Genomic DNA, 24,736 nt, shown 5'->3' with positions numbered 1-24,736 from the left:
ACACGGGCTTCAGTAGTTGTGGCACATGGGCTCAGTAGTTGTGGCTTGTGGGCTGTAGAGCGCAGGCTCAGTAGTTGTGGCGCACGGGCTTAGTTGCTCTACAGCATGTGGGATCTTCCCGGACCAGGGCTCGAACCCGTGTCCCCTGCATTGGCAGGTGGATTCTTAACCACTGCGCCACCAGGGAAGTCCCAAGAGTTTTTAAGATAGTCAATAAATAAGTGATTAAAATGCATTGTGGCAAAGGTTAGTACGAGGCACTACTAACCTTTGGCATGGAAGGGGTATAAGGCAGGGGATCGGGAAGGGCCTCCGAGAGGAGATGCTGTCTGAATGGGATGCAGGAGAAGTACTGCAGGTACTTCACTATGGCTGCAGTGCCAGTGTGGAAAGATGGGGCGGAGCTGAGCGTGGAGCGTAGAGCAGAGGTCGTGTGAAAGAGCTCTGCCTCTGTTCTGAGACCCATGTCAACCCCCTGAAAGATTTAAGGAAGTCGGTCCCCTGCTTTCAAGCCCACAGCGACAATCTGTCTCCACGAGGGAGATGCCCTGCTTCCTCCCATGATCGTTCATTCTAATCTCATTGGCTGGCTTGGATTCTCCGCTGCTAGGCAACACTTACTTTTCTGTGTCCTTTTTGTCCTTCCCATCCAGCGTGGTAAGGAGCTCAGGAGCTCCGCAGCCAGCAAAGTTCACAAAGGCAAATGAAAGAGAGAACAGGGAGGGCGAGGGGAGTGAGCTGTCCCGGCCCGCTGGGAGGCCCTGAGCTTCCTGCCATCCAGGCAGCAACCCGCTGGGCCAGGCAGCTGCCCATGACCCTGGCAATGCCCAGGGCTGTCCAGAGCCCCGCTCTGTCCCCACTGCCACCTCCTCTCCTGTCCTGGGACTCAGTGTGAGCCTTCCTGGTGGGGCAGCATGGGCTGGAAGTCCCTAGAATTTGCCCAGTAGAATGTGTGGTAAAGGTCATTTGAAGACAGTGTAAAAAGCTTTTCGGCCCAGGAGCTGGTGTGGCCTCAGCTCAGATGCTTCGAGGCAATTGTTTTCTTCCGGTTCTGCCCAAGCTCTGAGCCAGCCCTGCTCCAGGCTGGGCTCCCCAGGCTTCTCCACCTGCAGGGGGGCCGGCTCCACCCACCTCCTTCCACAGCATCCGTGGGACTGCTTTCTCTGCAGAAGGAGGCTGCTTGGAGGTTCTAATTGTTCTAACATTTGTTTTCTGTAAAGCACAGGGGAGGCCCCTATCAGGAGCCACCCAAGGGCACTCCCTCAGCACTCTGTTCCTGGCCAGATGGGTTTGCACCCCCAGGCTGATCTTGTTCACGGAGGGAGCACCGCCTGACCCATCCCACTCAGCTGTGAAGCCAGAGGCTGCAAAGGTCCGCTGTCCCACAGCCAAGCAGAGGCACCGGTGTTCTCTGCCTTTCCAATCATGTGGCTGAAGTTCCGGGAACCAAGGGAACCCCTTTACCTGCCTGGGTCTGGTGTCTGCCTCTCTGTCTCTCTCTTCTGTTTTTGAACTGTAAACAGATTTGTTTCTCAAATATTAGATACTTAAAAAAAATTTTACATGTACTTTAAAGATACAAGTACTATGGCAATAATGATAATAATCACACTACCCAGACCACCCGGATACTCGACACTCCCCCCCACTTCCCCTCCAGCTAAGGAAGTGCATCACCAGGCCCTTCCAGGACTCCTGAGTCTCCCTGTGGCCCCTCCCCTCCCTTGCCTTTGAGGTGACCAGGATCTTGAATAGTATGTTTAGCATCCCTTGCTTTTCTTCCTGGTTTAGTTCAGGTGAATCCCTAATCGGTATATTCAGTTTTCCACGCTTTCACATTTTATATAAATAGAGTCACATGGTAAGAATTCTCCTGCAACGTATTTTTCAAATGTCAATCTTTTCCAAAGATTCATCCACGTTGATGGGTATAGCTGCTGCATTCCTTCTTTTTTAGCTTCTGCTGTATAAGGACGCCCTGGGTGAGTGAACCACAGTGTGCTTACCTTTTCTCATTGGTCTTTGGGTCTGGCTACGTTTTCTTGCCCCTTCAGCCAGTGTGGCCACGGACTTACCTTTTCTCATTGGCCTTTGGGTTTGGCTATGGTTTCTTGCCCCTTCAGCCAGTGTGGCCATAGACTTTACTTCCAGAACTCTGGTGCACAGGGCAGTAGTTTCCCCAAGGTGGCAGTTCTCAAACTTTCTGTTCTAGGACCCTTTACATTCTTAAAAACTATTGATGAAAGGGCTTTTGTTTGGATGGGTTATATCTATCGATATTTAATATATCAAAAATTAACAGTGAGGACTTCCCTGGCGGTCCAGCAGTTAAGACTCCGTGCTTCCACTGCAAGGGGTGACGGGTTCGATCCCTGGTCGGGGAACTAAGATACCTCATGCCACATGGTGAGGCCAAAAAAAAAAAAAAAAACAGTGAATGATTTTTTAAAAAAATAAATTTATTTATTTATTTTTGGCTGCGTTGGGTCTTCGTTGCTGCACGAGGGCTTTCTCTAGTTGCGGCGAGCGGGGGCTACTCTTCGTTGTGGTGCGCAGGCTTCTCATTGCGGTGGCTTCTCTTGTTGTGGAGCACGGGCTCTAGGTGTGTGGGCTTCAGTAGTTGTGGCGTGTGGGCTCAGTAGCTGTGGCTCGTGGGCTCTAGAGCGCAGGCTCAGTAGTTGTGGCGCACGGGCTTAGCTGCTCCGCGGCATGTGGGATCTTCCCGGACCAGGGCTCGAACCCCTGTCCCCTGCATTGGCAGGTGGATTCCTAACCACTGTGCCACCAGGGAAGTCCCAACAGTGAATGATTTAAAAATATTAATTCATTTAAAATAGCTATAATATACCTGTTACATGTTAATATGAATAACATTTTAATGAAAATAACTATATTTTCCACAACAAAAAAGAAGTCTCTATAAAAGTCCCGGAAGTACAGGGTTGGAGAGCTTCGGGGTTGGTGAACACTCCCACGTGCCGGAGGGGTGGTGACCCCAGCTCCTCGGGGACAGATGCTCCTGTGCTCGGAACCCTTTGGGACCTCTACGTATCTTTTTACGTGGTGGGTCATCCTTCGTCATATCCTTTATTATATAATGTACTGGTAAATATAAGCAAGCCTTCCCCTGAGTTCTGTGAGCTTTCTAGCAAATGACTGAACTTGAAAGAGCGAGTAATGGGACCCCTGATTTACACGCAAGTTGGCCAGAAGTGTGGGTACGCTGGGGACGCCACTACCTGAGACTGGCATTGAAGTGGGGTGGGAGTCTTGTGGAACTGAGCCCTTGGCCTGTGGGATCTGACGCCATCTCCAGGTAGATAGTGTCAGAATTGAGTTGAACTGTCAGATCCCAGCTGGTGTTGGCGAATTGGTTGGTGTGGGGAAAACCGCACACATTTGATGTCAGAAGTGTTGAGTAAGTGCAGATGTGGTTTTTCTTTTCACAGAGGCTGCCGGGAAAGTGAGCCAGTACTGTGGACCGCCCCCCGTTGCTCAGCCTCTGTGCCGTATGTGTCCTGCTTGGTGGGGCTTTAGGAGGAAAGAATAAGAGGACACGAGGCTACGAAATTTGTTCTTATTTAAGGCTGTCACCAGTTCTTAGTTGAATGTTGGCTGGGATTTATTTGTAAATGGGCTTCCACCTTGTTATAGATCTTTCTGACTTATTTAATGCCCTCGGGATTTTATCTGCTGTACTTCATGAAGAAGTGGTGCTGTACGTCTACCCCCTGCATTGGCCTGGTAAGCATGGTTTGTGTGGAAATCACTCAAGGACACTACCCGCCGGGTGGCCCGGAGGTCACAGAAGAGAAGGGCTCACAGCCCAAATGAAAGTGCTCAAATCACATGGTTTATTCAATCAACTTAAATCACAGTGAGAAGCAAGGGAAAGAGAAAGGCAAATTAACACACTTATTATGTGTTATATAAGATGTTATGGAAAGACCCCAGCGAACTTTTGGGCCAAAACCCAACAGGATAGGGTGCACTCTCTGAACATTGGGGTGCTATGTGCTCCTCACCTGGGGCCAGAACAGGTGTCCCCAGTGGGCGGCCAGACGACGACCTCATGAATAGTAAGTAGTCATGTGAATTCAGTACTTCCTGAATATCCAGTGACTCTTGTATATTTGTTTTATTAAGAATATTTAGGGGCTTCCCTGGTGGCGCAGTGGTTGAGAATCTGCCTGCCAATTCAGGGGACACGGGTTCGAGCCCTGGTCTGGGAAGATCCCACATGCCGCAGAGCAACTGGGCCCGTGAGCCACAACTACTGAGCCTGCGTGTCTGGAGCCTGTGCTCCGCAACAAGAGAGGCCGCGACAGTGAGGGGCCCGCGCACCGCAATGAAGAGTGGCCCCCACTTGCCACAACTAGAGAAAGCCCTCGCACAGAAACGAAGACCCAACACAGCCAAAAATAAATAAATAAAATTAAAAAAAAAAAAAAAAAAAGAATATTTAGGACCAAAGTGCCTCATGGGTATATCTTGGAACTTGCATGTACTGATGTTTAACACAAGGTCTACTTACTACTTATAGTTCTGTGTATGTTCAACAAACTTTTTGCTTACAAGCTTCTTATCTATTTAAAACATCTTAAAGAGTTTTACCTGTGTTTGGCAAACTGCAGATTTCTTCATCTGATAGAATTGAATGTTCTCAAAGCAAATGCACATTACAGTTTGCACAGTGGCCATTTCAGGAATCCTAATTTGTTTGTTTTAAACAAAAGCAAGAAAAACAAAAACAAACAAAAAACAAAAGCAACATATCTCTGTGTAACTAAGGCAGTTAACAGTTGTATCTAAAAATGGAGCATGTGTGGAGTCTATGTTATTTTCCTCAATGTTGTAATCAGCCAGATCTGTGTTGTCTGATGGGTTAGCCGTAGACCCATGTGGCTCCTGAGTACTGGAACTGTGGCTGGTCTGAATTGAGATGTGCCTTAAGTGTAAGATATGTACCAATTTCAAAGACTTAGTATGAAAAAAAGCAAAATATCATAATATTGCATAATTTTTATATCAATTATATATTGAAATTATAATATTTGATTACATTGGATTAATTAAAATACTATTAAAATAATTTCATCTATTTCTTTTTACTTTTTAAAATGTGGCTTCTAAGGACTTCCCTGGCAGTCCAGTGGTTAAGACTTCGCCTTCCAATGCAGCGGGTGCGGGTTCGATCCCTGGTCGGGGAGCTAAGATCCCACATGCCTCGTGGCCAAAAAACCAAAACATAAAACAGAAGCAATATTGTAATAAATTCAATAAAGACTTTGAAAATGGTCCACATCAAAAAAAAGTCTTTAAAAAAATAAAATAAAATGTGGCTTCTAGAAAATTTAAAGTTACATATGTTTCTACTAGCATTATATTTCTACTGGAAGGCACTCCTCTAGAAAACAGCACCATCTAATTGCTTACTAGGTTTTGAAACACACCCATTAAAATGGATTAAAAATTCCCCTGTTTGCTTTTCCAGTTTTTCTTAGCTTACTGAGACATTTGACAAAGTTGCCTGCTCAAGGAAGGCCATTCCTGTATGAAAAATCGGTTATACATTTTCAGATTTTAAGCCAGTGAGGGCTCTTTCTAAGGTTAAAGCCTCTCAATTATTCAAAATTCATCTAATTTTTTTTTGCCCTCTCTCTAACTTTACCAATGTGCATTTGCTCAACATAGATAAAGTGTAAATGTTTCCTTTGGTGGAGTTTATTCATACAAAATCAGAAATAGAGTTGTGGCTTCAACCCAGTTCAAAAACTGGTCAGTTATACTTTACGTGCTCTTCTGTTTGCCATCTGGTGAGGTTCACTGAGGCTTCTTTTGAATTGTGTTTGAATGCCCCTGCTTTTTTTTTTTTTTTTCTGCCTAGGACTTATCTTGAGACGGGCAAAAAGAGAAATTAAAAACTACAAGTGATAAGTAAATTTGGGAACCATATAACCAAGAACAGAAGAGGCTGCTCATAAGATTCTTGCCAATATAACCTGGCATTTGGACTTCATTTTTGTCTGCCACTCAGAAGGCACAGTGGACATTGCTGGGTAAGTTTCTGAAGCTGTTCTGAGCTCAGTCAAGAAGGCACAGTCGGGACAAGATGGGCATTTAGAACGTGACCCTCTTTGCCCTTCCTCTGCAAGCAGCTGTCTTCACAGTTCCTCTGCAGAAGGCTCACTACCTGTAGTTGGTGGTAGATCAGATGTTTGGAGGCTTTTAGCTCGTCTTTCGGTTTTCAGGATATTATTTCAATTATATACAGCGATTCCTTAAGAAAAGGGCTGGGGAGAGGAAGTGTGTGTAAAATGCTTATATTCATTAAAGGAGTCATAGGTTTAAGAAGCTCAAAATATACTCATGAAGTTGACCCTATAGGGGATATGGAGCTCTCTTGCTTTTTCGGTGTCTAGGAGTTAAAGGAACCACGTCAAAGCTACAGTAAACGCTCTCAGACTGAAGACAGCGCTTTCACCCTCGTGGTTACAGCTGGTTCTTCTGGTCGTGCTGAGAGCTGTCAGCAAGTGTGGGAGCCCAAGTGAGATCATTATCTGTGCTTGTGCACGATCAGTGCGTGTGTCTCAGGCAGATCAGGAGGTGGCTGATGGAGGCCTGTCTGGATGCTTCTGGGACACCACGTGGTCTAGGGCCCCTCTTCTCCTGTCTCACAGCATGGCTGCCGCATCCAGAAAGTAGACTGTTAGGGAATATTGATTTCTTGGAAGAGGACTTGGTGACCTGAGGGAGGACAGTTTTTAAACAAGGGCTTGGGCCTTGACCACGTTTGTCTTAAACAGAGCAGACATGGATCTGGGGAAAACAGGAGAGCAGGAAACTTGGATATGATGTGAAGGGGCACCCAGCAGCAAATGAGAAAAACAGTGAAGCTGTCTCTTCCATTAAATCTGGGATCATTCATCCTCCAATACCTTGTCATGTCCTGTTTCAAAGACCTTCCCACATGAAGATTTATCACTTTTCTAGAAGCCATATGGAGTGTTCCAAGTGATTGCACGGTAACAGTGTGAGGGACGTTTGCCAATTTACTCAGGCATGCAAGATATGCCCTCTGAAATGCAGGGTTTTGTTTCTAATCGTTTCTCTTTTTCTCTCCCTTTTCTGTACTTTCACACCCAGAACCTCCCAATTTAAAAGGACATTGGGTGAGCTGCCCATTATTTAAATCATCCTCTCCATGGCAAAGCCCTTGAGTGATTTGGGGTTGGGAGGAGATAAGACAAAGAGTCCATCAATTTCTTATTTGCACATAGTGTCTGGACACGTTAATAAACCAATCCAGAATGACTAATCATAATCTTTTCACGTTATAAAGTATATATCTCATAGCTGTAGTCATTAATGCCAAATGAAATGAGGGCTAAATGGGGATTTTAGCCGTAATCCCATTGTAGAGTTCCTCAGGGATATACATTATACTTTAATAAACCAGTAACTTATGAGAATTTGTCATTGTAGTCAATTTTGGTGTAGTATTATTGCTTTAGAGAAAATCCAATTCTAAAAATCTTATTTCCTATTCACACATCGGCAAATATGTTTAGACTTACAGCTTTTATTCTCAAATTCGGTTATCAGATTTTAATTATTACCTTTATTAGCCCTCTCGCTAAAAACATGTGCCTTATATGTATCTCGGTATCTCTGTCCTTGAATTCTTCAGCCCTTGGGAGTGACCTTCCCCTTTAATATCCAAACAAAATAATTGAGCCTTTATTTAACACGACTGCAGCAAGTTCCGTCCTCAAGTCCCAAAGTGTGTCTCTGAAGGTTCTGGGTTGTGGTTATGTTTTCTCCTGGTTGTTACTTATTCCCTGTTACTGCAAGTGACTTCTAGCTGTTTGCCTTCCATCTCTGGCCACGCACCATGTCGCTGTCTCTGTGAATCCCTCAATCCATTTTATCCCCGCCCCAAATGCTGAACTGGTCCCATCCCCTTCGTCCACAAAACAGAGCAGGTGAGTGTAAGGCTGGTGTGAAGGCTGGGAAGCGACAGAGCTCAGTTATAACCTGGAAGAGGAGACGGTTTATACCTCTCAATCCCCACAGTCATTTCCGCACCTCACAATCCTTCCCCACCGACTCCCCCTTCCCCCGAACGCCTCCTCAGGGGTGGCAGGGGTGGGTGACAAGTCTCCTAACCATGTCATCTCCCCACAGACCACCAGAACCCCAGACTCCCTGATCACAGGCCTGTCAGTGGGAACCCAAAATCTCTCACCTCATAGCCATCCCTGTAGAGATGCAGTCCACCACCACAGAGGTAATTTTTTCCATGTTTAATCGTAATAAAGTTAACACAGTTGGAAGCATCTGCATTTGGATTACTTCACCAACGTTCAAGACCAGCCTATACCTGTGTGAGCAAAACTGCTCATAAAAATGGTCCCTCCCAGGACAGAGATAAAGTCTCCCCAGGGATAAATTTCAGCTTGTAGCCTGGATACATAAATGACTGGCGTTTTAAAAGTAGCACATTTTGGAGGGTTATCTACCTGTTTATCTATCTACCTACCTACCTGTCCACGTAGTGAAGCATACCTATATATAAGTAGTAAGGATATACCTATAATGGTAGACGTCTTTGATGGCAGGGTGTCAGTATCCACTAAGTGTGGAATGTATCTTTTGCATATGCCAAGGAGTGTTGTATAAACTACATATGACTTGAGATTAAAGTTTAAATAGTGAACGTTGAAGTTAACTTGAATAGCAGTGATTTTTTTGAATAAATAAAAGTTTGTTTTTTTTTTTTAAATCTAAATCCTCCATTTTCTGGCTCTAAACTATGAATCATCTCACTACTAGACCTCAACAACCTAAAAGTTGACTTTCTTTTGGAGGCTATTTCATAAGGAAATCAAATCTCCCTTCACAAGAGTTGCTAAATCTGGTAACTTGCAAAGAACAATGGGCCAACACAGAGGTATCCTCATCTGCCAGGTCCATGCTCCCCACCTGCTGAATGAATCCTGCAGCCTTGTGGCAATTTAAATCCATGCTTCAAGAAAGATGACAGGGGCTTCCCTGGTGGCGCAGTGGTTGAGAATCTGCCTGCCAATGCAGGGGACACGGGTTCGAGCCCTGGTCTGGGAAGATCCCACATGCTGCGGAGCAACTAAGCCCGTGTGCCACAACTACTGAGCCTGCGCGTCTGGAGCCTGTGCTCCACAACAAGAGAGGCCGCGATAGTGAGAGGCCAGCACACCGCGATGAAGAGTGGCCCCCGCTTGCCACAACTAGAGAAAGCCCTCGCACAGAAACGAAGACCCAACACCGCCAAAAAAAATAAATAAACTTAAAAAAGAAAGATGACAGGTCTCCATTTTTGGATACTCAAGAAACTTTGTTAATAGTTACACCTGCAAACTTTTCAAGGTGGAAGACCCTTAGTTATTTTTTTTTGCATATAAAATTTATATGAGAATAAAAGTATAATTTGCTATTTTCTCTGGCTGCTTAGCACATTCTTCTAGAATCTTGGTGGGAGAATACATATATACATACATGTGTGTGTACACAGGGAGGATAGAGAAAGAGGAAGACAAAGAAAGAGAAAGAGAGAGGGACAGAGAGTGAGAGGAAGTGAGAGGGAGGTGGAGGGAACCATTATTTTAAGGAATTGGCTCTGTGATTGCAGAGGTTGGCAAGCTCAAAATTCACAGACCGGCTAGAGATTCAGGTAAGAGTTGGTGTTACAGTCTGGAGCCCAAAGGCTACAAACTCCAGCAGGATTTCTCTGTTGCAGTCTGGAGACAGAATTCCCTCTTCCTTAGGGAACTGCTATCTTTTCGTTGAAGACCTTCAACTGATTGGATGAGGCCCACCGTTATGGAGGTTAATCTGCTTCACTCAACGTCTACTGATGTAAATGTTAATCACATCTAGGGACTTCCCTGGCGGTCCAGTGTTTAAGACTTCGCCTTCCAATGCAGGGGGTGCAGGTTCGATCCCTGGTCAGGGAGCTAAGATCCCACCTGCCTCGTGGCCAAAAAGCCAAAACATAAAACAGAAGCAATATTGTAACAAATTCAATAAAGACTTTAAAAATGGTCCACATCAAAAAAAATCTTTAAAAAAAATGTTAATCACATCTAAAAATACCTTCAAAGCAACAACTAGATTGATGTTTGACCAAACAGCTTGGCACTGTTGCCTGGGCCAGGGTGACAAACAAAATTCAGCATCACGATGACTTCAGCTCTCTCCATCACAAGCACATGGACCAATATTTGGTTCAGAATTTGGTGTCCCAAAGAAGCAGGGTCAACAGGATCTCTTCCTGGTGAGGACAGCAGCATGGGCAGTGCCCACTCCCAAGGATAGCCGCGGCGGGTTCCCAGCAGAGGGTCCCGAGCCTGTTGTGCGGATGGCAGCTGGGCAGGCAGTGGCCATGGGCAGATGTCCACAGGGACAGTTGGTGGCCTAATTTTGAACTGTTTAGCTGTGTAATCTCAGCCACTGGTTCTCCAGCCCCCAAGAGTTACTTTGAACAACTCAATATCATTTACTAAATTCCTGCTGAATTAGTCAAAGTTTATTTCTGTAATTTCCAACTGATTCAGGAGGTCATACAGAAGTGAGCCTGTAAATTGTGATGTATTGAATTTGCTTCTACGGGTGTCTCTGTATTGGGTAAGGAAGGCATTTCAGAGGCATTCTGGTGTCTTGGGGAAGAACTCATAGATAAAGACAGATGTGTGAGCTGACAGAGGTGTAGCCGAGGGAGCCACACACAGGGGGTCTGTGCGGTCATGGGGCAGACAGCCCAGGCCGATGGGAGTGATTGATGATTGAAATGTAAAAGCAGGAGTCTGGTCTCTGATTGGAGGCACACTCGAGGGTTATACATTCTCTCGGCAACCTCTTGATGCGGACAGACCACCTCCTACATTGAGAGTAAGTTTTGCATTTCAACAGAAGCAGTGGAGAGGAAATTCCAGCATGTAGCAGTTTATGTGGTACTGGCTTCTGCACAAAGCAGATGTGATTTCTGACTGCAAAATCCAGAGGGAGGGAGGGAGGGAGAGAGAGAAGGCTCTTTTAAAATCGATAAGCTCAACATTTTCAATGCCTTGAAGCATACAAGATCATCCTCTCTTCCTGCAGATATATTTTCTCTTTTGATTGCTCTAGTCACAATAGTCCTTTAGCTACTTATCTTCAACTACTCATGTGGCCCTGATATTCTAGCTGTGAGCTTTTCCATCTTTTGTGAGTCTATCAGAGTTCACAAGGTTAATTATTTCTTCAGAGACCACAGAGAGGACAATGGGAGACGATAGCAGAAGAATAATTGTAATGCTCGCAACGACTCGGTGCTTTGCATTTCATGTAACTCTGCAATAAATTTTGCTTGCTTTTCCTCCCAATTTCTGTAGTGAACTTCATTTTTCCCATGTGGAGTCAACCAGAGAAAGTGCTAGCTGTCTAGGTCTACGTGGTAACATAATCACATATTAAAATGAAAACTTGTCGACCCTGAGCTTGGCTGACGTGTGTCCTGTCTCACATAGGATTGATAATTGACTTAGACAGAATTTAGCTTGCTTCTGTTGGACACAGAAAACAGCAAGAAACAATAAACGTTGATAACCAGATAAATCAAACTCAAAAGAATGAGAACAACAGGACTGAAACACAGTATATCAACAAGGAACCTCTGCGGGTGGATAACCAAGCCAGAGGACAGCGTTTGAACCAGTTACTGTGAAAACAGCGGAATCATCATCGCCGTGCCAGGCCGTGTTTCAGGTCCAGGCGGGGCGGGAGGGTGGTGCTCTCCTGGCAGGTGGACGCAGGGGGTAGCTGTGCTTTTGCTGAGACGTGGTGAGGGATGGAAGGAGTGGGGGGCGCACAGCAGAGCGGCTGAAATACGGACACAGAGGGATAAGAAGGAAGCAGAGCTGGGAGCTCATTCAGAGACTGGATTAAGTCAAAGGAAGGGGTCAGCAGCCTGGAGGTTGTAGTGAGGCAATCAAGTGGGCGGAGAGGAGATAACGGGAGGCATAGCGGTGCAGGTGAAGCCCACACACTCAGAGGCAGGTATGGTCCAACTTAGGTTTCAAGCGGTGACAATCCTCAGGCATCTTCACGGGCGTGAGGGTGACGGGGAGGAAGGGCAAAGGGCGCGGGAAGTAGGAGGCTGGTGTTCTGAGGAGCAGCTGGTTGGGTGGCCGGCCTCCCGCACACGTGCAGAGCAGCTGGATGATGGGTGGGGTAGGGCGTCTCAGCCTTTGGGGCGGAACCAGCAGTGGCATCGCCGAAGGGCAGGAACCTAAAAGAAACGGGGCTTTTCACTTGAGGGCAGGGAGCCGGAACCAGGAGAGGGATGGGGCCAGGAGGGACCCAGAGTTGCGCCTGCCCCTGAGGTTTACGGGGTCCTGGAGCCCAAGCAGGAGTGATTCAAGAGCTTCTCAGCTGGTGTGAAGCTCAGGATGGCTGGGTCCAGTAGAGACAAGGAGTGGATGGGAGAATCTGGAGAACAGATTTATTTGCCATGGAGTTTATTTGCCATGGAGCAGGGAGGGGCTCAGTGGAAAGGTCCTGGAGAAAAGGGGGGAAGGCTGAGTTAAGAGCAAAAGATTCAGGATTTCCAAGACCTGTGGCAAACCGTAGGCCCAGCGAATGCCGCCAGGGATCACAGCGGTTGCTGACATCTGTGCCACGCGGTGATGGTGAACTTTGTGTTTCCTCAGCTAGGCTGTGGCTCCCAGTTCTCGGTCAAACATCAGTCTAGATGCCACGCGAACTTATTTTTGATGAGATTAACATTTAAATCAGTAGCTTTTGTGTAAAACGGATGACCCTGCATCGTAAGGGCAGGCGTCATTCAGTCAGCTGAAGGCCTGAAGAGCCAAGACAGAGGTCCTGAGGAAGAGGGAATTCTGCCAGTGAATGGCCTTCGGACTGAGCTGCAGCATCAACTCTTTCCTGCATCTCCAGCCAGCTGGCCTGCCTTACAGATTTCAGACTTAGATCTTGTGCTCTCCTGAATCAGTTCCTTAAAGCCTCTCTTGCTCTGTCTCTCTCTGTCCCTCTCTCTTCACACTCACACACACCCACACACACACACTCACCTCTCTCTACATGTAAACCTTTATTTATATATAAGTACATCCTATAGTTTCTGTTTTTCTTTGAGACTAATACACATGCTTACTATTTTCCAGTCATTTTTTTAAAAATAAATTTATTTTTGGCTGCGTTGGGTCTTTGTTGCTGCACGTGGGCTTTCTCTAGTTGCGGTGAGCGGGGCTACCCCTCGTTGCGGTGCACGGGCTTCTCATTGCAGTGGCTTCTCTTGTTGTGGAGCGAGGGCTCTAGGCACATGGGCTTAAGTAGTTGTGGCGCGTGGGCTCAGTAGCTGTGGGTCGCGGGCTCTAGAGCACAGGCTCAGTAGTTGTGGCGCACAGGCTTAGCTGCTTCACGGCATGTGGGATCTTCCTGGACCAGGGCTCAAACCCGTGTCCCCTGCATTGGCAGGTGGATTCTTAACCACTGTGCCACCAGGGAAGCCCTTTCCAGTCACTTTTCTAAGTGCTTTTCATTTACTAACTCATCTCACTTTCACAGGGACCTGAAATCTTCCGGGACGGGTGGTGAGTCGGAGGACACAGGCCTCCTTGGAAGGGGTTAGAGCATCCTGGGATGAGCTTGCCTCAGATGAACTCCTGGCCTGGTGTTTAGCCACTCAGATTAATCAGAGGTCCAAGTCCCTGGGCAAAAATCAGATTGTGCATCCAATTATCTGCATCTCCTTTCTCTTCTTTCAAAGAGCTGTGAGTCTGGCACTGTGATTAACATTTTATGTCTGAAGTCACAGAGGCTCAGAGTTTTCACGTGGATGGATCCTGGTTTAGGTAACAAGGCAGACTGAACAGATGCTGATCAATTATGCTCTGCTCTCCTGCTCAGCTTCCTTTTTACCCCTTGTGGCAAATAATGTAAAATTTACCATTTTAACCATTTTTAAGTATACATTTCTCCATATGTACATATGGAGTGATATTGAATATATGGTGATGTTGAATTTTTTCTTTGGAAATATAAAAATGTCTCCTAACATGAAAAAGAACTTAATAACATAAAATAGGATTTGAAAGTCCAAGCAGTAATTGTGTGAGAAATCAGTAATGTTCGGGACTATTATTAAGCTGTTAAACCAGGTTATTAGTTACAGCCTGTGTCTGGTGTTTAAACATTGCAGGTGAACATGTGACTATATTTATATTGTCTCTGCGTCTATAAGTGTAATAGAGTTGATTTCCTCATGGCAAGTGAAATGAGGTAGACAAGCCACTTGCTCTTCTAGAAGACATTAATTCATCAGCATGTATACTATTCGGAAATACTTAAAAGACATGAATTCATGTCAGCCACAGTGAGTGTTGCCTTCTCGTTGACTTAGGCTTACTGATTGCCAGGTGGTGAAGGGATTTCAACTCCTGCGTCAACTTTAATTGGTTGGTAAAGGCTGCCTGGAGTACTGTATTGAATGGGCCTTTGAGACTGGGACTGCCCATTCAACCTCATGTATTTAACTGAGCACCTACTGTGTGCAGACAGCGCGTTAGATACTGAGGATGGGACGGCAGATGAGACATCCCAGTTCCTGCCTCAGAGAATTGAGAGCCTCACAAGGAAGACAGTGAACACTGCAGTGACTGCAGTGGGGATGGCGAAACTGTGGGAGGATAGGTGTGGGCACAGGTGAAGCAGCCACCTGGGCGGGGGGGTCTTGGGCAGCTCCCTGTAGGAGGCAGTGGTTGAAGGTTTGTGAGGGGTGGAGGGGAGACGGACAGAGGGTGTTTGCAGTGGGCAAGGCAGGAGCAGGAATGTACCGTGTTCTCTACATGGTTTAACTTCTTTAGAGGCAGCCTTCTAACCACTTAGGCGAGTTTTCAAGATGTGTAACATGGTTTGGAGGCGTCTTGTAATGACCTCTATCAGTCAGCCAAAGTGGGAATCCGGGGTAATAAAAAATCAATAGCAGGAGAAACTGAATCACTCACACACTGCTGGTGGGAGTGTGAAATGGTGGAGCCACCCTGGAAAACACTTTGGCAGCTTCTTAACAAACTAAACATGCAACTGCCATCCGACCCAGCAATTGCACTCCTGGGCTTTTATTGCAGAGACATGAAAACTTATTTTTACACCAAAGCCTGTACATAAATGTTTATAGCAGCTTTATTTGTAAGGGCCCAAACTGGAACTCTGCCTGGGTGCCCTTCAACAGGTGATTGGATAAATGCACTGTGGTACAGCCACCCCGCGGAATACTACCCCACAAGGAAAAGGAGCAAAGTACCGATGCACTCAGCAACCTGGAGGAACCTCCAGGGAATTACGGTGAGCTAAAAGTCCGATCTCCAAAGGTTACATATGGAACATTTTTGAAATGGCAGAATTTTAGAAATGGAAACCAGATTCGTGGTTGCTGCAGGAAGGGATTGTGGATGGCTAGAAAGGATAACATGAGGGATGCTTGCAAAGTTGGAACCATTTGGCATCTTGACTATGGCAGTGGAAAAACAAACTGACCTAGATGATACAGTTGTATGGGACTTCATACACACACAGCAAGCAGATAAAACTGGGGAAATCTGAATAAGGCTGTGGAGTCTATCAACGTCAAGATACTGGTTGTGATACTGTGCTGTAGTCTTATAAAATGTTACTGCTGAGGAAATGATAAGGGGGATGAAGGGTTCTTCTGCATTATTGCTCACAACTGCACACAAATATATTCTCTAAAAAAAGGAGAGAAAAAGACACAAGACCTACAACTCAACAACACAACGTTCAGAAGTTAATAAATAGTATTCCACAAAGTCCAGACGGGTGAGAAAAATGTAGATGGAGCAAGGGAATACACAAGGGGAGGGCTCGGAGGGAATCCCTCACGTGGTGAATAAAGGATCAGAGGGTTTGCTTCACAATTATTCTTTAAACTGTGATTCGGCTATGTGCTTGTCGGCATGTATGTCACATTCAATGACAAAAAGAAAAGGCAATAGAAGGGAAATGTAGTCTTTCTTTTTGGCTTATAGTTAGCAGTCAATATCTTCAGTATTGTCTTGCCCTGGTCTCTCCCCCTTCCTGTTAGAAGCATGGTACATTTAATTTCAATCCACTCTTACTTTAAAGCCTGCTGGCAAATACAGAGAACATGGGAGAAGACCATGCCGTGATCAGGCTAGTTTTAGAGGTGGTTAGTATTCTCATCAAGTTCTGGAACAATTACGATGCCAGGTGAGTGCACGTTAAATTCAGAAATTGGCAAGCAGGCACACGGCCGTCTCACCGGACTTCTTGTCACAGCAAGTGTCACTTCTTGTCTCTGAACCCCACCGTTGCTACTGACAGTGGAGAGAATCAAGTATCAAATAGCCTGGCGTCGCGGCCTGGGGCAGGACCGGTTCCGCAGGGTCTGGGGTGTAGAATAGGAAACAGGCCTCCTTGGAGAAAGGTATGAGCCTCAGGTGTCTTCTCACGTAGATTCCCTGGCTGTATGTTGTGTTTTAATTTTATTCTCCAAATTGATTACGAGTTCTTTCTATCTGATACCCAAATTTCATTCCCTCCAAATACGTAGCAAAAACACCAAATGCCACTGGTTCCTTTATCTGATTAATAAATATGTGTTGAGTGCTCACTGTGCCGCGTAAGCAAAATAAACCTTTTGCTCAGTGGATACCCGGGCTTGACAGCAGGCGAGGAAACTGCTGGATGGTCAGGGAACTTTGGGACCATGGACGGATTCCCTGACATCTAAGGCTGCTTTGGGCACTGAGTCTGCGTGGATGTACGTTCTGTTTCTTTATCTGGAACTCTAGAATTAATGGCTCAGACCAATTTTTAACCCCCTCAGGAGCATCTGGGGCATTTTCCTGATGGCTGACTCTTCCGGGAACGGGGTAAGATAAAATCACAGCAGCCCACAACAAACTGTTCCACTTCTTCTCAGTGGCGCTCGGAGCCCCCTCCTTCCTGGCTGTCCCCCCGACAGGCCCACCAAGCCTCAGCTAACCCGCCTTGAGCATCTTCTATGTCCCAGACTCTGTTCCAACCACCTTCCACGTATCACAGTATTTAACGGACAGCGACCCAGTGAGATAGGAATGTTAAGATTCCCGTTTCACGGATGGGGAAGCTGAGGCACACAGCTACATAACCTCCCCAATGTCTGTAGCTGGTAAGGGACGAAGTGCGGACGCCTGGTTCCCTGGTGCCATCTGAGCCCGAGCAGGGTCACTGCAGTCGTCTCGTCTTGGCGGTCAGCGGCCGGAGGGGCTTCTTGCTTGGACATCGGGACTCTCTCCTGTTGCTCACCCGGCTGGCCCTGAGGCTCCTGTCGTGGCCCAGCTGGTGTGGGTGGGTCCTGGGCTGTGCGCTGGCTCTGTGTCGCTGGGGATCAGCAAGAGCCCGAGATTCCTCGTGCCTCACTGTCCGGGACACCTGGGGGCTCCCAGGCCTGGAGGGGTTCAGTCTCGGGGGCCTGTCTTTTACTGTGAATGTTTCCAGAGCTGCAGTTGGGGGTTTGGGGGTTTAGGGTGGAGGTCCCCTCCCAGCTCCTTGGAGGTGGGGCCTGAGCTTCTCTCTGTGACACTAGGATTCTCCCTCAAGGGCAAATCGGCGATGTGTGCGTGTCACTGGTGCCGAGTCCCTTGGGGATGTACACCAATGAGTGTCCGCCACGTGCTAGAAACCTCTGGCACCCCCTCTGCCCCATCCTTAAGCCCCCTCTTGTGTGGGTGATGCCCAGGGCTGGCATCTCCTGATCTCCGGAGGGTTAGTCTAGAGTCTGCTCGACTGGGCCCTTTCTTTGAATTCATACAAATGCATTTTACTAATTCTTGAGAAAAAGCAATTCCAATTATTTGGAATGACACAGCATTTCTGAAGAAAGGACAAACTTGTTTATTTCTTCCAGCCTGGAAGTGGGTATTACGCTTGTTTTTTCTAAGTCCTAACTGCCCGGAGGGAGTTAACCTCCAGCAAGTCACAAACGGTCTTATTTTTAAATGGTGAAATGGATTGAAAAGGTTTGCAGAGGTTACTCAGTTTACCTGGTCTCCAGAGCGGAAGCAAACCCGGCACCGTCTCGTCTCCCTCAGCCCCCTCAGGTCACAGGTGCCGGGGAGCTCAGTGGAGAATCGGGGTCCTGCAGTTTGTGTGGGGTCTTTGCAGCATTTTCTAGAACTCCCCGCCATCTCATGAGGGTCCTTCATCAGGAACCTGAAGAAGGTGAGCCAGTGCTCAGGGGAAGCCCCAGGGCACAGCAGACTCAGTAAACGTGTCCGAAAGGAATGACTCCTAGACGAAGTAGTGACGTGTCTGAAGGCATTTTACATAAGACGAGACTTTCCTCCGAAGATGCTGAGCCACTGTCTACCAGATAAGGCGTCGGGACTGAAGGTAAGTCAGATGGATTCCTGCTGGGAGCCTCCTTGCCTTCTTCTGTCCTCACACCCACCCCCGCCCAGCCCTGGGGGAGACGAGGTGGGCGCCTCCCTGGGGGTTTCAGGTGAATCCGAGCCTAGTGTTAGATTTGGGGTTGCCAGATTCCCTGCGAGAATTCAGAGTAGAGGAAATCAATAGTTTCCAGGATTGTGCGTGTAATCAGGCATTTCTGAGGGAAGAGGCTGCCTTTGAGGCAACCAAATGTACCATTTGAAATGGATTAAAAACATTTGTTTTTGGATGAGAGTTTGGTCAGCGACAGTTCTCCAGCCTGCCCATCCCCACTTCTGCTCTGAGCTCTTTGTCCCAGGTCACCACACCCCACAAGACAGGACAGCTGCTGCTCCCAGGGAGAAGTTTCTGGAGCTCAAAGCTGGATTTCTACGTGTTTGCTTGGAGGTGGAATCAGGACCCCCTGGGGGCTCCCCTCTACTGCCCGAAGTTCTCTCTGACCTTGACCCTCCGCCAGGCTCTGAGCAGGAGGTGTGGAAAGACGGAGAAATCCAGACCAAATATGAGTTCTGATTCCACCAAGAGCAAATCACTTAAACTGAGCTTCAGTTTCCTTGCTTGTGAAATGGAGGTAACAATGCTTATTGTACAGGGATATTATGAGGATTTGAAGTGCGGCACACATAAATTCAATGCATCTCCCTTCTCTTGGCTAAAAATTTCAGTGGAAACAATGGCTAAAATTGTTCTGACATGTAAGTTACTTTAGGCTGATGTTAGGTGCTGATAAAACCTAAACCTTGATTTTCGTTATAAATAAAACAACTCTTTGATGGGATTGGCAAATCTACCGATATTTTCCTTAGGAGAAGCAGAAAGCTGTAAAGAGAGTAAACTGATAGAAATCCAACTTTGTAAGCCTCCCCTCTCTTCCTTCTCTGGACAGGGGAAGCTGTGACTGGACCAGGAGGGGGTGGTTGTAGCCTTGTGCTCCGTGCCCCCTCCTGGGCGTGGAGCACCGTGGTAGGCCCCCGGGGATGCTAACGCGAATAGTCTATGAGCTCTGCTGTGGCGGGAGAATGCCGTGCCTGAGGATTTTTATTACACGTGTGCTATAGGAGACAGCGAACAGGCCTATGTCTGAGACCCAGGTGCTGGGGAAACACAGAGCAGAGCGGAGACACCAGTGATGGTAGGGTTAGGTCCCGTGGCTGGTGGGCTCCTGGTGTTCACGCCCCTGGGTAGCCACTCCTCTTGAGTGTGGGCAGGACCTGTGACTTGCCTTCAACCAACAGGATATGCAGAATGATGGGCCATCACTTCCACGGTCATGTTACACAGGACTTTGACTTGAGTCTTGCCAGCCTCTCCCTTGCTGGCTCTGATGAAGCAAGCTGCCGTGCTGGGGGTTACCCTGTGGAGAGGCTCTTGTGGCCAGGAGCTGAGGGTGGCTTCTAGCGGCTAACCAGCGAGAAAGTGAGGCTCGCATCCAACACTCTGCCGGGGACTGGATTCTGCCAACAAGCCCAGGAGCTTGGAAACAGACCCTTCCCCAGTTGAGCCAGGAGATGAGACCACAGCCCTGGCTGACACCTTGACTGCAGCCTGGGAGACCCTGAACCAGAGGACACAGCTGAGTGTCCATGCCTGGACTCCTGTTCACAGAAACTGGGAGTTTATACCTGTGTGCTCTTTAAGCTACTCTTTAAGTAGCTTGTTAAGCCATTGAGTGTCTACAGGTCTCAAGGGAGTTGCGGTTGGTGGGGGTTTTAGAAAGAGAGTTAAAGCAAGGATATTCCAAAGAAAGAGCAGAAAAAGCAAATGACATGGCCTGAGAGGGTGGCGGATGCCTTTCAGAAAATAGGGAGGGTTCGGTGTGGCTTTTTGTGAAGGTGGTGGTTGCATGAGGAGATGAGGCTGGGAAGGAGTGTGGTGCTGAGTATAAAAGGCCTTTGCTACATACTGAGGCGCTTGGTCTGCATCCTGAAGTCTTTGGGAAACTATCAAAGGGTTTTAGGCTGGGGAGGGAAAGATTTTTATGTAGGAAAAAAAAACTGGCGGTGGTGTAGAAGATGCATGGAAGTGGGGAGACTGGTCCAGCTGACGCTGAGGAGTGATGCTCTATGAGGTTCCGGCCACACCTCCTTCCCTATAAGCTGGACCCCTTAGTCTGAGGTGATGTTTTGCAGGATGTTATATTGACAAAGGGGCACCTGTAAACCTTCAAATAATGGTGCTGACAGCAGAACAGCATGCAGGGAAAGGAAACCAAGATCTGGAGTCAGTGTTGTAAGGATGCATGGCTACTCCCTCCAGGGTGGGAACATACAGCACGTTAATCTAGTTGCACGTTAATTACCAGTGGCCGCCTGCTCTGCCCAAAGTCTGTGCGCTGGCAGCTGGGTCCCTGGAACAGCCGTAGTGAGTGGAGGCCATGCGATTGGGCCAATGAACAGCTCCCCTCCTGCCATCAGGCTGCCATCCACTCAAAATTTCATTCTTTTTTATGGCTGAGTAATATTCCATCGTATATATACCACCTCTTCTTTATCCAGCCATCTGGTGATGGACACTTAGGTTGCTTCCATATCTATGTGAGCCAGACAGAGAAAGACAAACACTATACACTGTTACTTGTATGTGGAATCTAAAAAATAAAACAAATGAATGAACATAACAAAACAGAAACAGACTCATAGATACAGAGAACAAACTAGTGGTTACCAGAGGGGAAAGGGGTGAGGGTGGGACGAGATAAAGGAAGGGGATTAAGAGGTACAAACTACTAGGTGTAAAGTAAATAAGATACAAAGACGTGTGGCACAGGGAATATAACTGATATTTTATAATAACTTTAAATGAAGAATAATCTATAAAAATAAAAAAATACATATATATTGATTAAAAAACCCCCAGTAGGGTCTATTTGGTGTTCCCATAGATTCTCGCAGCTCAAGGGGCCCTGTTTGCAGCTCTGGCCTTGACACCAGCGACAGCAGTTATGTCTAGCTTGGCCCCTGAGGATGGCACGTTGTCTCAGGGACTCCCTCAGCAGGGCTCCCGTGGTCCCCGCTGACTCGAGGTGACCCCCTCCCCTGGTAGAATGTCAGCCCCCGTTTACTGAGGACCCCGAGCTTCCTGAGCGCTGCTCTCCTCTCACCGGAGCATTTCTTAGGAGAAGGGAGTGTCCCCGTGCCCTCTTAGGAGACACACCGGGCGAGGGGCTCCCTGGTCTCGTGTGACGAAGCCACCTGAACACGCCCTCCTCCCGGAGCCTCCTCACCCGCCCTCAGGACCCCACCAAAGAGGTCCGGCGTCTCGTCCATTCCCTGGAGGCTGTCACGAAGTCCTCTTTCAAGGGACCGTCCCCCCGGCTCCACAGGGTGGGCTCCAGTCACCCCTGCCAGACAGTAAACGTGGACCCGAAGAGAAAGCTCCCCTGTCAGCAGACGCCCCCCGTGCAGCCCCGTGCCCTCTCCCCGCCCCACAGCCTCACCCCCGGCGCCCGTACCTGCCCCGCTGGGTCCTCCCGGGAGGTATTCGCAAGGTCTGGCGCGTTGCCGTCAGGTGTCTCTTTCCCCTTTGCTCAGCCTGTGTGGACACCTGCACTCACGATTGTTCTGGAGGCAACTCAGAGGAGCAGAGAGGGCCGGTGTCACTTTACCTCCGCCCATGTGAGGTCTCCTGCAGATGGAGGCTCCCTCTAGGCTCTTCTCCAGAGACAGGAAAGTGGGGGGGGGGGTCAGCTGTCCTGGAGGCTCCAGGGGAAGCATCCTCCGGGGCTGCACGCTCCTTTGCCATTCCCCCACCCCCATGACCACGTCCTCAGCAGAGTATTGGTACCATTCGCTCTCAGACTGTAGGCTGTGAAGGGCGCAGGGGTCTTTGAGCCGTTACAGAGCCTCTGCCTTGGAGTTGGCGACTTGAGCCTTTGTTCAAGGCTTCCAGGATGGGCCGGGCTGGAATCAGGGTGAGGCGCACACCATAGAGGACGTCCCGAGTTCAAGTGTTTACAGGGGCTTATGGACGTGACGGCAGAGGCACTTCTGGAAAAGGGGAGCCTTTCTCTGGAACTGGAAGGGCAAGCATCATTTAGCTGAGCAGAGCAGAGGGGGCTGTTCTAGAGAGGACGCTGCCTGGTGACCCCTCCTTTGCAGGGCTGGGGACGGCCGTGATGCCAGCGCTGGGTGGCTCCTTGGGAAGGTAACCGAGACGGACTGGGGTTTAGCACGTGGCCAGTGACTCACTATTTATTCAGAAAAATATGCATCTTCACTGAAATGACAAACATTAATCGAATGCAGCTTTCTGATAAGCCTGATGGACACCTTGTCAACCCATCCTCTCCTGACACTGAGCTCAAGTCACTCATTAAAGCGAGAATGTCCACTGCCTCCTCAAGGCTCCGTGTCTAACTCTGAGATTTTTCTATCCTTTCTTCCCCACCATCCTTTTAATTTCTCCAGGAATATTGCAACTTGGCTTGCCACACTCTGGGCTTTCAATCCCCGTGTCCTTTCTTGTGGCTCTGTGGATTGAAGCCCAAAGCAGCCACAGAAACTAATCACCGTGGCTCCTGGTTTTGGGGGATGCATCTTTCTATAAGGTTTCCTTGGGCCGCTCACTTCTGATTCATTCATTCTGTCATTTCATCTTTATCTTGACTCTTTATAAAGCCACTTATTGGAGATGAAAGTGCTCGAATTTCATCTTTTGTTCTGCATGTTTAAAAATACAATCAAGGGAGCATTCCTGGTGGTGCAGGGGTTAAGAATCCGCCTGCCAATGCAGGGGACACGGGTTTGAGCCCTGGTCCGGGAAGATCCCACATGCCGCGGAGCAACTAAGCCCGTGCGCCACAACTACTGAGCCCGCGTGCCACAACTACTGAAGCCCCCGTGCCTAGAGCCCGTGCTCCGCAACAAGAGAAGCCACTACAAGGAGAAGCCTGCGCACCGCAATGAGGAGTAGTCCCCGCTCGCCGCAACTAGAGAAAACCTGCGCGCAGCAAAGACCCAATGCAGCCAAAAATAAATAAATAAAAAATAAATAAGTAAAATAAATAGAAAGTACTCAAGAAATTTTTATAGTTTAAAAAAAATACAATCAAGGAAAATATAACTTATTCTATATTATTATTATTTTTATTTATTTATTTATTTATTTATTTATTTATTTTGGGTGTGTTGGGTCTTCGCTTCTGTGCGAGGGCTTTCTCTAGTTGCGGCGAGCGGGGGCCACTCTTCATCGCGGTGCGCAGGCCTCTCACTGTCGCGGCCTCTCTTGTTGCGGAGCACAGGCTCCAGACGCGCAGGCTCAGTAGTTGTGGCTCACGGGTCTAGTTGCTCCGTGGCATGTGGGATCTTCCCAGACCAGGGCTCGAACCCGTGTCCCCTGCATTGGCAGGCAGATTTTCAACCACTGCACCACCAGGGAAGCCCCAATTCTGTTATATTATTGTTTCTTACCAAGGAATGGTGTGTGTGTGTGTGTGTGTGTGTGTGTGACAGACAGACAGACAGAGGCAGAGAGAGGGTGAGTCTCAATTCGCAGTGCTGAGCAGGGAACTGGTTAAAGCGACCTGAGTTCTAAAGGCCTTCAGTGCTGAGCTGCCCGGCGTGGGCAGGATCTCTGGTCTGGGTGGTAACAGTGGGGCTGAGAGCCCAGCCTCCTGCCTCTCGAGTCCCCATCCTCATGGAACCTTAGAGCCTCGGGGTTTAGAAAATCAGGGTAGTAGTTTCAAAGCTACTGCAGCAGCCAGTTTTAAAACCACTGTAACAGACAAGGGCTGCAGCTCCAACTCTAGTGCATGTTCCTTCCTCATGTCGATTACTATTTCTTTTCACATCTCTTTTTCTCCATAGAGTGAGACATGGCTGCTCGTTATCACCCACAACACCCCTTGGGGACATTTACTGGACCCTCCTTGAGCTACCTGTGCTCCTGGATTGTCCCCAGCCGGCCCGTTCCCTTCCAGTTGTGACTGTCCCTCTCCTCTGGCCACTGAAGGGCTGCAGGTGTCAGTCCTTTCTGGACCCCCGGTCAGGGTGCTGCCCAACACACGAGGGTGTCTCAGAGTCCCAAATGCCATCACCTCCTTCCTGCACACCTGTGTGCTGAGTGGTCCAGGAAAGATGCTGGGATCCAGTTGACAGCCTCAAGGACTCCGCTGTGGGGAATTAAAAAGGAGAGAGGTAAAATACAGCACGTATCAGGAAGACAGCAGGTCAAACAGTGGGTGTCTGAAAAAAAAAAAGAAACAGGTGCGATCTTCTGGGCTCTGTTCTCT

Source organism: Eubalaena glacialis, chromosome 17 (assembly GCF_028564815.1).
Source record: "Eubalaena glacialis isolate mEubGla1 chromosome 17, mEubGla1.1.hap2.+ XY, whole genome shotgun sequence".
NCBI lineage: Eukaryota > Metazoa > Chordata > Mammalia > Artiodactyla > Balaenidae > Eubalaena > Eubalaena glacialis.
This window is presented reverse-complemented; position numbering follows the sequence as displayed.